The sequence below is a fragment of the Sinocyclocheilus anshuiensis genome, unplaced genomic scaffold (assembly GCF_001515605.1).
Source record: "Sinocyclocheilus anshuiensis isolate Anshui unplaced genomic scaffold, SAMN03320099.WGS_v1.1 scaffold1062, whole genome shotgun sequence".
Classification (NCBI taxonomy): Eukaryota; Metazoa; Chordata; class Actinopteri; order Cypriniformes; family Cyprinidae; genus Sinocyclocheilus; species Sinocyclocheilus anshuiensis.
The window spans coordinates 403,495-416,137 of record NW_015540895.1 but is presented as its reverse complement, the minus strand read 5'-3'; the positions used below and the strand labels follow the sequence as shown (position 1 = coordinate 416,137).

The 12,643-nt window shown below is 40.3% G+C and overlaps 1 pseudogene; it reads left to right on the top strand.

Moving 5' to 3' along the window:
* The window catches only part of LOC107688939 (tight junction protein ZO-1-like), a 163,070-nt pseudogene that overhangs the window by 24,115 nt on the left and 126,312 nt on the right, over window positions 1-12,643 (top strand).

The window sequence follows — 12,643 nt, the reverse complement described above, 5'->3', positions numbered from 1 at the left end:
GAGAGAGAGAGAGAGAGAGAGAGAGAGAGAGAGAGAGAGAGAGCACGCGCGTTCTAAGCAAAGTGACAGCACGCACGAGTGGCGGGAAAAGAATGCCCATCTCGTGACTAATAACGAATGGTTTGGCGCGCTTTCTGTTTTAGAGGTAATACGAGCAGACTGTCGTTGTAGTGATGGGTGGCAGCGGCGTGCTCCCTCGAGGGGAGTGTTTTCCCTGTCAGTGCTGCTACCGCTACTGGAAATGGCGCTGTGATGTTCAACAAGGAAGACGCGGTTGAAGCCGATGCCTGGGAGTAGGAGGAGAAGGAGGAGAGAATAAATTGTTATTATTAGTAGTACCTGCGCTTCTGGTGCGGATTTTTAGGTTTCAAAAAAGTGGTGAACAGTACCATGGTGAATTACCAGAAATACATTACTGTAATGCAGCTGGCTCTAGGGGTGTCTGCCATCAACAGAAAGCGTAGCCTGCCTCCCAGAAAACACATGTGGTGAGTATTTATATATATGGATGTGAGGGGCTATTCAGCACTGCAGCTTGCTGGAAAGAAAGACTATAGTGTACGTTTTACTTTTTATCCATGTAAATGTCTCTATTTCAGTCTCATCGGCGGCAGTGAGAGCAAAGTTTGAGTGTTCATAAAGCTCTACCATGTGTCATTTCATTCATGATTCACTCTACTACAAACCCCAAGCATGTCACATCATTCATGTGTATGTCTACTATGTGCAATTTCAAATGAAATAAAAAGTTAAGGCATGGACGTGTGTTTCTGTCATTGTCACTGTGTGTGTGTGTGTTTATTTTTTGTGCAAGTTTCTCATTCATTTCCATTCATAATGGTTACTCACTCCTCCAGCACTAGCCTACTTCTGTAGTGCTGTAATGACTTACGGATTACACTTTGAGTTGAATAGAAGACACAGACATTAATTAACTTGTATTGGCCGCTATCTCCATTTTCGTGCGTGATAAGCGTGAATGTCACCCTTACGCTCACATCGGGTCAGAAGGTTTTTGTTTTCAAAAGGTCAACACGTACAAAACGTTTCCTCTCCATAGGTTTTCAATCAGACTCGGACCTTCTTGGTTATTGATTAGAGATTTTCGTTAACCTCTTTCATTAACCTCAACCCATCTTCCAGTGGATGTCTTTGGACCACAATGTTTTTTTCTCCATGTTGGAGCTGGATATAATCACATTTCATTCTCATAATTACCATATATTACAGTGTCTTCCTCATACTCCTTTTTATTACTTTGCAGGCTTGAAATAAACAGGAAATTGTGGCCTTCAGGGCATGTTGTGGTGAGGCTCATATAAAACATCTACTTTAGATTGAGAAATGTTTTGTCAATTTGTCGTTGGGACTGATGGTTTTTTAAGCTAGTTTTTTGGGCTCAGCAGGTCTGTAGGCCAAACTTCACCTCATAATCGGCTGCTACTATGAGGTTAATAGGGCAAAAAGATTCTCAGAGGCTGTTGAAATTACATGCTTTAGAATCAAAGGAAACAGTGCAAGATCAAAAATAGTCTAATGATGAAAAACGTGCAATTAGCATGACAAATGCGAGGCCTTTGTTGTTGTAATTGCATTGAAAATTTTTTTTTAAAAACTGATGTTATCCTTAACGTGCTTTTATAAGAAAAGTTCTGTTTGCAGATGGTCGGCCTGTAATGATTCAACAGCCGGTAGGCATTTTATGCCCCTTGGGGTCTGTAAAGGCTGCTAATTTGAGTGTTGCATGCTGGGTAATTAATTTGTAACTAATTAGGAGCAAGTTGTGAGTACCCAGATTTTTCATCTTGTTTTCATTGTCATTAAAAGTACCTCGGGCTCTCGTAGCAGCTAGTTAGGTTCATTTTGTAAGATTTTCCCCTTAAATGGAGGTCAGCTTATTTTACTTCATGTCAGCAGTAGCACAATAGTTGACCCTTAAAGGAGAACCGAAGCCATGGTGTTCTGTACTACGAGGAGCCATGTGTGCTACAACATCAAAGCGGCAAATCAACCAAGCAAGCAAACGTAATTTACAATCGAGATGAGTACTTAACGCGACAAGCTCCAAATAACTAGAAAACTTGACACATAAATCCAAAATGATGATGAGGCCCCTTAAACCCTGAGAGATGTCCTTGCGATGCAATGTTTGGATGGTGGTGCTCCGCTCGTTTGAGTAACGATTAATTATTCGTGGATTTTGAAACATGATAACGCAGGAACGTTCTCAGCTTACAGCTGTAGTGGGATTTGTGGTACATGTAAACAAAAGTAGCATAACAGTAAATTAAAACAATAACATGTCAAGAACATGTCCATGTCACATTTCACCCCAATATCAAAAGAAAAAAAATGTTCTCTGGACATTTCTCATTACTGCAATATGTGCCTTAAAAATCATTCTACAATGACATTTACATTTAGGCATTTAAACAGATTCTTTTATCCAAAGCGACTTACAAAAGGGCCAAGAATATTCTCAATACTGTAAAAATATTTCAAGGATTAATTCATCCAAAAATTGTCTCCAAGATGTAAATAGTTTGTTTCATCATGAGGAACAGATTTTGAGAATTGTAGCATTACATTACTTGCTCACCAATGGATCCTCTGCAGTGAATGGGTGCCGTCAGAATGAGAGTCCAAACAGCTGATAAAACATCACAATAATCCACACAGAAGAAACGGTATAAAGTTAAAACATTGTAATGATGGATTGGTTTCTTAAAAATAAACAGTTTTTCACATCACAAGACGTCAATTAATGGACTGGGCTGGCATGGTGTGGATTACTGTGATGTTTTTATCAGCTGTTTGAACTCTCATTCTTGGTGAGCAAGTGTCGTAATGCTAAATTTCTCAAAATCTGTTTTGATGAAGAAACAAACCCATTTTGGATGGCCTGATGGTGAATACATTTTCATTTTGGGTGAACTATTCCATTAATCATTGTATGTGTGATTTTTAAAATTATATAAAATTGGTCATTTAATTAATTTAAATAACATATTTTAAGGGGCTTTTAGTTTTTCACATTATGGTAATTAGAATGATTGGAATTTTGCTTGCAATTATGGTAATGAGAACTGGGGAGGGAAAATGGAAAATAGGCCTCATTTCCATTTTCATGTGAGATAACTGTGAATGTCTTCAAATCCTTGTTTTGTTTTTTTCTTCTGGTTTTGGTGTAACCCATGTTCTTGACAGTTTGAAAGTGGATATCAGTGGATATTTTCCTACTTACTATAAAGGATTCTTATTGCTATAAAAATACTGTCATGCAATAGATTTGTTTGTATGTTTTCGCATTATAGTAATGAAAATTCGATTTTTTTTCCCCTTAAGATAATGCAAACGGAGTAAGAAAATGTGCCTAATTTACTTAAAAAATAATGTCACAATGCAATAAATCAAAATGGTACTAAAAAAAGGCTTTATTGTTCCTTTGATTTTTGGGGTGAAATGTTACCTAGATATGTTCTTAACAGTCATTAATTGCTGAAAAAATGATGGATATCATATTTTGTGTACTTTCACGGTATGAAGAAGCATTCACAGTACTAGAGACTCTGAAATCTGAGGATGCATAAGAATTTCTTGTCTTTGAGAGTTGCTACATTCGATTTGTTCCTAGGTGAGCCTCCTGGCCTGTGGTTAAATATCTGTTCACTTTCACCCAGAAGACTTCAGGATCAATCCAGGAAAAGAGGTAAAAGGAGAAACATAGTGGAGATGAGTTCTCATGAGGCAAGTAAAGATTGCTTAAAAGGGCCCTTGTGGACAATAATGGACAGGCAAAGTGCTACGTTTTTTGCTGTATGTGATATCAAATGATTGACTCAAACATGTAACATACCTAGTAACTGGATCAGTTAACTCTGTGGGACGTGACTGTAATAAATCCTGTCTCATTTGTCTTTGATCAAAGGAAATGTCAGATGCCTCTACAATCATGAAGACAAACGGTCCATCAGGGCTCTTCATTCCTGGCCACCTTTAGCATTCATTACCAGTGATTTAACAGAAATGCCTTTTCTAGTCCCTCGGATTCGGCCGTGCTGAGCGGAAAAAGAGAAGTTCTGAGAACGATGTCTGTTCCCAGTCCTGGAAACACAGCAGATGGTCTTCTTCCCCTGCAGTCGTACAAACTATTCCAGAGCTTAGTTTTAACCTGGCGTAATAAAATAGGCGGCAGTTGTCCACCCCGAGGCCTCTTTACACGTGTTTTTTTAGCATTTGCACACTCTTTTAAACGTGAGCCAAGTGCGCGTTTGACTGACAGAAGCCACAGAGTTCAGAAGAAGCGTCTAGGTCACATTTCATGCTAATCTCTGGGTTTCCCCACACAGTTTTCGCCCCTCCTTTCCAGTAGACAAGTAGAGTGCTGATTGAGACTCTCTGTAAGTAACTCTCCTCCATCAAGCCAAATAAACGTCTTTGCCTTCCACTTTCATCCCCATCCAGAGTGATTATTTACCTCATTAGCGGTTGATGGTTGTAAAGCAAAAGCCTGCTAATAGAAAACCCTCTCTAGTAGAAATTCCCGTTCAGCCCGGGCTGAACACACAGGACTGCATTTGTTCCTGCTCTCGCTGTGGTGCCCTTAGGCCATTCTGTGCTGGCCGAAGAGAAAATCAGATTAACGTTTGTGATAATGGCAGCAAAGATAATGTTGATGGCAGTCATGGATGGTAGCATAGTGGTCAGCATTGTGTATTTGTGTCTAAACCTTTCTACTGACTTGAAGGCCAATGTTAACGTGGATATTGACTTGCTGATCAAGCGGTATCCTTTGCTTCTATATCTAACTGTGCCTGATAGCTTTATGAGGCACATAGGAAGAAGTCAAAATATGAAGTTCAAATTTATTTGTAAAGCACTTTTTGTATATTTAATTGTCTTGTATGTGTCTTGTGTATAAAATTTAGATAAATTTTACTAGTTTTTTTTTTTCTAAAAAAATGTATAATAAAAAATAGTCAACTTTTATTATTATTTATATTTTTCTCTAATTTGACATTTTTTATTTTTTATTCAGACCCCTGTGTGGCTCTCCAGTCAGGCCCTGGACTCCAGTTTGAAAACCCCTGTTGCATTATTATATTTGCTGTTGTATAATTCACAGGGATCCCACTTTCTGATGAACATATTTCAAAGACTGGTCCACTCGTTAATGCAGAAGCATTTAAAAAAGCTAAACATAATTAAAAGTCTAAAAAAGAAGGGGGCTAATACAACCAAAAAGCATTTTTTTGTAATTAAATTAAATACTAAATTTAGAAATTTACTATAGATTTTTTTTCCCTTGAGAATATTATTTATTTTAATGACTTTCCAGATCTGGTATTCCCTGATATCCCCATGTTTTTCCATGATCATGAGAACCCTGAGTTCAGGAACTAACTTTGCACTTTACACTCTTAAAAATAAAGATTCCAAACCAGGGTTTTCGCAGCGATGCCATAGAATAACCATTTTAGGAACAAACGGACTACCCAAGTTGATTATAGACTTTTTGTAGGTTTTTGTTTGTGGCTGTAACAGAGCTAAGCATCTTGTTTGGACTGCAAAATTAGCTGGGCGCTCAGTAGTATATGGCTGCACCTGAAAGCTTTGGCAGTGACTTGTTTCTCACTGGCCTAACAGACAATGACTTCACAGGCAGCATTTGCGCATGAAGGTACCTCCCAAAACTTCGAAATTTCGGACAGACTTCTGAGGCAGCATAACAGTTTATTGATGTACAACAAAATAGAGACAGCTTTGGTGATAACTAAGTGAATGTATAATTACTACAACACTAATTTCTCACTAGAAAGAAAATCAAAAGTTTAAAAAGTCATTCAAAAATAAAAATGTACACACTAACTGACCACCACCCACAACTTTCATATGCTATGTTACAACTTTCATACACTACCCTGATCTCAAGACAGGAGGGGTTATATTGGTGCCGTGAACCGGATGGGAGTGAGTTTTAGGGGGGTGAGTGTCTGATAAAAGCTGTGGGGGTAAAACCTCACTCCCCTGATCTCAAGAGGCACACTAGCGACAGACACTAGAAGCTGCATTCCAGAAACGCAGGTTCGAATCCCGCGTGGAGCAAGTGAGAGGAGTACAACAGGAGGAGTTATATTGGTGCCGTGACCCGGTTGGGAGTGAGGTTTAGGGGGATAGTGTAACGGAGGCCTGTGCAGGTAAACCTCACTCCCCTGATCTCAAGAGGAGCACTAGCGACTGATGCTAGAGGCTGCGGTCTTTAGCATCCCTGTTAGTGCGCCCACCTCCCATGCTTGAAATACCAGTTCGAATCCCGGTCGGAGCGAGTGAGGGATTATAACCTCTCCCTCACCCTCTGCAAGGTCAGGTTTCTTCTTTTTATCGCAAAGAGGCATTTGAAGGTGCACAGTGTAAACCAAAAATGTAGATAAAACTGTAAACACCCAACACCTTTTTTTTTTTAAACTATTGAATTTGTTGGATTGGTTTTACATACTGTGGTTGTATTAGTGGTTGGGACACGATTATGAAATATTATCCGAGCTTGGCTTTTTACTTTTTTGTGTGAATTAATGTGGGTGATTTGTGTCTATTATGGCTGAATGATGGTGGATATGTGCCACAATAGCATTTTTCTCAATGAATATCCTGTTTTGCTTTGAAATATGTCACATTATGCAAGTGAAAAGACTTGCCAACGTCATTTCATGTTGACTCATGTTGACGAAACTGATTGGTTGATTAAAAATGAATCCCCAGTCAGTAAAATGTTCATTTTTATATTACACGCACTGTAGCATCTAGCAAAATTTCCCACCATTTTTTATTGTTTAAACCTATTAAGCTAAAAGCATTTTTGGTTTCCTTCAGAACAGCAAAGCCTAGGCAGAAAGAAAGCCCTTGTTACTATTTACTTATTTTTACTTTAATATTTCTGTTTTCTGTATTTAATTATCCTTCAAAGAGTAACAGAGACATCTAAACTAAACATGACATATTGCTTGGAATTTAAAAAAATCTTCCAAAAATTTTATTTTTCATCTAAACCTGTACATCATAAAAATCCATGGTAAGGAATGATGGAGAATGATATTTCATATGGTGTGCAGGTCAACAAACTGAACATTTAAATGTCGTCGCATTTGGACATCTTTATGTAGTTTTATGGCAGTTCATGTAAATAGCTTATATGGTTTCTTTACGTATTTTAAGGTGAAATGTGTCATTTCTATGCCACTTTTGTCATCAAACAGAACTACAAAAAAAAAAAATTTAAAATATGTCCCTAAAATGAAAGTCATTGACAAAAAGCTAAAGCATTCTTCAAAATATCTTTTTTTTTTCCACAGAAGAGTGTTTTGATGACAGAATTGTCAATTTTGTGTGAACTATCCCTTATAAATGTCTCTATTCTTATAGATTTTGTCTATTTTGTCGTGAAATTTAAAGTGTTTCTCTTTCTCTTGTTCTTCAATCTCAGGGTCTTCCCCAAACACGACAAAGACGAGTACGGGCCTGCAGTGTAAGCATTTTAAGCGCTTTTCACTCCATTTCACTAACGAAACTCCATTGGTTGTGCTCATCTTTTTAATTGAGATTAAATTTACACCACATCTAACACACACTGTCTGTCACTTTCTTAGTTACTATCCCAAGATCCACGGTTTCATTGGCACACCAGAAAACATCTCTCTGCTGGAAGAATCTGAGGGATCGGTGCACGGCAAACCATCCCTGCGCAGAATCAAGGGCCGAATCCACCGCAGCAAGAGCCTGGACGGCATCGACCTGCTGGACTCCAACGTGAGTTAAAGACTGCATAATGCTTCCGTGTGTGGTGTGTGGGGGTGGGGAATGTGTGTCAGTGTGTATTCAAATGAGATTGCGCCCCTAGATGTTGTGTGTCCGCACTCAGTGTATACATGTATTTGAAAAGCAATTCCATCACTGTGTGTGTCGCATGACTGTTTGTTTATGAAAATGCACATGTACCAGTATGTCTGCATGGCTGCTCTAGGGAGTTTCTGCAAGAGTGAACTTGACATGCACAATTGTATAAGTCCACTTATTCACAATTAGTGCATACATTATTAACAAACACACAGCTGGAGTCAATTCATAAGTGTTCGTAAATGTATATCAAGGGTCAATCGATATAGAAGGACATATTTTAAAGGGACAGTTCACTTAAAAATGAAAATTGTCATCATTTTCTTACCTTCTTGTCATTCTAATGTCATAATTTGAGCTTAGGATTCTTTTCTAGATTTTCTTCCAATGAATGCTAAAAAAGATTTTTAGCAGAGTGTTCAAGCTGCTCTTTTCCATACAGTGAAAGTAGATGGGGACTGGCGATGTTGAGATCCAAAAATGACAACAACAAAAAAAACAATATGAAAGTAATCCGTACAATTCTTGTATTATATTACATGTCTTCTGAAACCTTCTGATAGCATTGTGTGCATAAAAAAAAAAAAAATCAGAAATTTAAGTAGTCATTCATAGAAAGTCTAGAATGTCATCTGCCCATACGAATGGGAACGTTGTCAGAACATTTTCAGCAAATAATGGCTTATTCCTCACACAAAGCTAGCATATGGCTTCAGAGGAATTGGCATATCATGCTAAAGTTGTATGTATTATTTTTATGGTAGTTTTTTGACATTTTTGGAGCTCAGCAAGCCCAGCCTCCATCCACTTCCACTGTATGGAAAATGTTCTGATAACAACCTGCATTTGTGCTCCATGAAAGTAATCCATACAACTCCTGTATTATATTGCATGTCTCCTGAAACCACCTGACAGCATTGTGTGCATTTAAAAAGACAGAAATTAAAAAAAAAAATTAAATAAATCTTTGTCATGTGGTGCAACAAAGAGGAATGTGTGAGAATTTTTTCAGCAAATAATGGCTTAAGTTTAGATTTATTTTTCACACAAAGCTATCATATGGTTTCAGAGGATTTGGAGTATTGTGCAAAAGTTGCATGTACTGCTTTTTTGGTAGTTTTTTGACTGTTTTGATGCTCAGCAGCCCTAGTCTCTATCCACTTCCATTGTATGGAAAACGTTCTGCTAAACACCTACATTTGTATTCCATGAAAGTAATCCATACGACTCCTGTATTATATTGCATGCCTTCTGAAACAATCTGATAGCATTGTGTGCATAAAAAAGCAGAAATTTAAGTAGTTATTCACAGAAAATCTTTGTCATTTTTGGAGCTCAACAGCCCCAGTCCCCATCCACTTCCATTGTATGGAAAACATTATGCTAAACACCTACATCTGTGTTCCATGAAAGAAAATAACAATTAGTACTACACAAGGGTGATTAAATGGTGATAGAAATTTTATTTTTGGGGTGAACTATTCCTTGCATGCTGTGTATTTATCGCAACTCTCGTCCTACAAATCTCTCATCTAAAATTATTTTTAAAATTACATTTCCCACCATGAATGTTACATGAGTCTGTCATGTTCACCCTGCGCAGACTGTCTGAATGCCTCATAGATGCTTCATGGGCTCATACTTAATGCAACACCTTACTGAATCTGATTCCTGCACTGGGATACCCCGGAGTGGCTTTCCGTTTGCATATAAAACACCTGGGATTTGAAGTACGCCAGGATGTCTCACAAATTGCTTCACCTCCTCTGAGGAAATGCACTCTAACATGATTATTATTCTAATGAGCTTTGAGTGGGACTTCCATTAGTAAATTCCACTTGTTTGAGTCTCTCGTACTTTGCAATTATGTCTTTCTTGTTGAACAGGGTTTTTCTGAAGGGAAAATCTCAGTTGTCGGATGTTTTTTCTTTTTAGTTCATTATAAAAATGCTTCTTTTGGATTCCGTTTGAATAGGTTTGTTTGTACTTGAAACATACTTGTAGTTCTAGACGTACGAGAGTTTTTAACAAAGTTAATGATGAATATCATCTTAGCCTTTCAGATTTGTCAGAGTTACATAATGTTACCATGCAATGCTGCAATCAGTTAACTCAGATGTATTCACTGATGTCTTCATGTTATTTTAAAATTAGGCCACAGTGCTTCTATGCTACATTTGTTGGATGAATTGAGAGTGGAGCATCATTAATCATTTATAACTAACTTAAATTAAAATGATACACATTTTATGCATGCATAGTGTTTTGCCTTGTTAACTAACAATTGATTGAGATGATTCCTAAAAGTGTATGTGTAGCCCTCTCTCTCTGAGTAAAGGCTCAAACAGCGCTAAAAATACTTGAATCTGCCCTAACACAATAGTGTCATAGCGACATCTTGTGGACAATACAATACACTGCCCTACATCCACCCCTTCTTTAATTGTTGGTGTCCCAGCCATCTGATTAACCAAAACTCTGTGGTCTGATCTATGATAATCAAAACAATAAATGTGTTTTGAGTGAATGTATAGCACACAATGTGTGTAGATTGTGTGTGCAAGGTAGCTAACTGTTATCAGGGTGCATGCAGTATGGCTCTGCGGGTGCCCTGCTGCTCCTCTTATTTTTAGCCTTTAGCCACAAATTTCTCCCTCTCTCTATCTTTTGGAGGTCACTCTCCAGTTTCACAACTTGGGATTCGAGTGAGAGTTTAATTGGGGGATGCCGGTTTCTTCTTGGGTTTCTCCTTGGAGGGTTGGGCCCTTGAGTGGAGGTGGCACCACTACCAGTCACAAACACTCCCTCTCTGTCACTTGTTTCCTCTGTCCACATGTCAGCCTCCTCTGTGCTCATTTGCTCCCCCTCTTCATCGGCTGATCCAATCAAGGCTCTGTCCAGAGTCTCCTTCGAACCATCATTTGTTCCCTCCGAACCACCTGTTCCCTCTTCGCCCTCCAGTTCAATGCCTGCCCCGCTTATCTCACCATCTGACTCTCCCCCTTCTACGATCACTCCTTCGTCTCGCTCCACTGGAAGAAACATACACTGCGTCAAAAGGTTTCTATGAACCACTCTCTCTCCTCCTCCATCCTCTGGCCGCACCACGTAAACAGGCAAACTTGGTTGCTTCCTGACCACAACATATGGCCGTGCCTCCCATCGATCTCCCAACTTCTGCTTCCCCTCCACATGACAGACCTTGACTAAGACTCTATCACCTGGACTGAAGTCTTCACTCTTAGCTTTTTTGTCATAATACTTTTTCTGTTGTCCTTTCGCCAGCTGAGATGTCTGATTAGCCAGGGCATAGACCTGTGTCAGGGAGTCATACAGGGCCTGGACATACTCGCTGTATTCACACGGCTGTTTCATTGTGGGGGACCCGAAAATGAGGTCCACTGGGAGCCTTGGATGTCTACCAAACATAAGGTAGTACGGGCTATAGCCAGTGGAGTCATGTCGCGAGCAGTTATATGCGTGTGTCATGGCATCCACATGCTCATGCCACCGGGGCTTCAGGTGAGGCTCTAGTGTTCCCAGCATGTTCATCAGTGTGTGGTTGAATCTTTCAGTGGTCCCGTTGCCCTGGGGGTGGTAGGGCGTGGTGTGGGTTTTAGTGATGCCAGTACACTTGCATAGCTCCTTCACAATTGCACTTTCAAAATTGCGCCCTTGATCAGCGTGTAATCTTGCAGGGAACCCAAAACGGCAGAAGAAATTCCTCCACAAGACCCTGGCTACTGTGCCTGCCTTTTGGTCCCTGGTGGGGTAGGCCTGCGCGTAGCGGGAAAAGTGATCTGTAACAATGAGCACATTCTCCATGCCACCCTTGGACTTCTCCAGTGTCAAGAAGTCCACACAGACCAGCTCCATGGGGGCACTGGTATGGATACTGACAAGGGGGACCCTGACGTTGGCTGTGGGAAGTTTTCTAAGGCAGCACCTCTCCCACTGTTCGCACCAAGCCTTGATCTCCTGGAACATTCTTGGCCAGTAAAATTTTCTCCTTATCATCTGTAGTGTCCTCTCAAATCCCAGATGCCCTGAGTTATTGTGAAGGGCTGTTTTGATTGTTTCACGCAGCTTTTCTGGCAATATTAGTTGCTCCACCACCCCTTTATGACAGTCTCTGACACTGCGATACAGGATCCCTTTTTTTACCACTAACCTTCTCCACTCTTTTAAAAGGAGACCCCCGGTGGCGCCCACCTCCATCCTCTCACTGTGGCTTGGTTTGTGGTTCCTGCTCTTAAAGTGGAGGATGGGACCGATGACTCGGTCTTCCTTCTGCCCCGCTCGAAGCTCCTGTGTGGTCATAGCAGGCAATGCCTCCATCCCCACATCCACATACACCTCACTGGTCTCCAGGGGCTGACCGCTCTCAGGCTCCTCCATAACAGCTGTGTCCTCACCTGAGACCTCCTCAGGCTCCTGGGTGGTTTGTGCCTCCTCATGTCTCGGTCTACCAGTCCTCAACTGCTGCGGGCAGGACTGCAGGGTCTCCGCCACCTCCTGATTGGACATACGCGAGAGGGCGTCAGCGTTGGAGTTATCCTGTCCCCTCCGATACTGGATATCAAAGTCAAATATGGACAGATGAGAAACCCATCGCTGACCTGTGGCGTCGAGTTTGGCTGAGGTCATTACATATTTTAGAGGGTTATTGTCTGTCAGAACAGAGAACTTGCGTCTGTAGAGGTGGTCATGGAACTTATCCATCACGGCCCACTTGAGAGCGAGGAACTCAAGC